Source organism: Macadamia integrifolia, chromosome 9 (assembly GCF_013358625.1).
Source record: "Macadamia integrifolia cultivar HAES 741 chromosome 9, SCU_Mint_v3, whole genome shotgun sequence".
Taxonomy (NCBI): Eukaryota; Viridiplantae; Streptophyta; class Magnoliopsida; order Proteales; family Proteaceae; genus Macadamia; species Macadamia integrifolia.
Genome location: NC_056565.1, coordinates 25,901,933 through 25,903,508, shown reverse-complemented (window position 1 = coordinate 25,903,508; position 1,576 = coordinate 25,901,933).

Genomic DNA, 1,576 nt, shown 5'->3' with positions numbered 1-1,576 from the left:
GTTGACTATCATGTCATCCACATAGACTTCCACATCCTTATTCATCATATCATGCAATATGGCTGTAGCTGCTCTTTGGTTAGTTACCTTGGCATTCTTCAGTCCAAAAGGCATCGCCATGTAACAATAGGTTCCCCATGGAGTGGTGAAGGCTATCTTTTCACGATCCTCTGGGTGCATGATCCACTTGGTTGTATCCCAAGAATCCATCCATAAATGATAACAAGGCATGCCCCACCGTGTTATCCACCAATACATCAATGTGAGGTAATGAGAAGTCATCTTTAGGGCTTACCTTGTTAAAGATCCCGAAAGTCTACACACATTCGTACCTTGCCATCCTTCTTTGGTACTGGTACAATGTTGGCCAACTATTGGCGGTATTTTACCACTTGTAAGAACCTTGCATTCTATTGCTTTACTACTTCTTCCCTGATTTTTTCACTCCATTCTGGATGCATCCTTCTAAGCTTTTGCTTGATCGGCTTTACCCCAGGGTAGGTCGAAAATTGATGTTGCACGATGTTGGGGTCGATATATGGCATATCCTCATAAGACCAACCAAAAACCTCGACGAATTTCTTCAGAACACTAATCATCTATTCTGCATCTTCATCATCAAGGGTAGTGTTAATTTTTACCTCTTGAAGGCATTGGTCGGTTCCTTGATTAATAACCCGAGTACCCTCACGGATGGGTTGGGCTTTCCTTGGTTTGCATTGTTTTAATAACTTTTGATATTTATTAAGATCATCATCGAAAAAAGGAGGCAAGTCATACTCAGAATCAAAAATTTCATTCATGAAAGGAGCAATAAACTTGACATACACAGACTCTAGGCTCTCCTCTAGAGGGGAGGCTGACATGAAATCATAAACAGAAGACTCAACAACTGACTCGACTATAGATTCGATAACTGGATTGATGCTTTTATCAATGGTATTTAGGGTGGTTGACTTAGTAGCATGAGTAAACTTGAAGTCTTCTCCAATGCTTGTCAAGTTTAGGAGCGGGTCAATGGCTCAATGGATGAGCAGATGCAGCAAGGGGCCTTCTTCTTCTTCTAGAAAAGTCACTGCTATCTCTTCATAGGTGCTGACATCAGATACTTGTTTCTTCACAAAGATGAGCTGATCCAACTCACATTCTCTAAAGCCGAACTTCTTGAGGGGTGTGGATTACTAGAGATTGCTCAATCCTTTTTCTATGAAGTCCAATTTTTCAAGCCTATTGATTGAAGCCATCCCTGTTCCTCAGTCACATTTCTGACCTCCATCATAGATCTTCCCGTTGTAGTTGATTCAGGCACAATGCATGCAAACCATAATTCTTTGTGCTCTCCTTTGCTTTGCATAAGTGCTTCTTCCTCTGAAAGGCCTAGGCTTAAGATCATGTAACTCCTGAGCTTGTGGCTTTTGTAGAAAGGAATAGATGTGAACTTTCAGATCTGAGGGAAGTTGTAGACTCCAGATGAGTCTTATCTTCTTTTCCCATTCCCTCTTCAAGAGTACTCGAGGACTTCGCAATTCCTTTGATAGGATTAGTGTTGTGAGTTTGTTAGAGGAGAACCCATCTT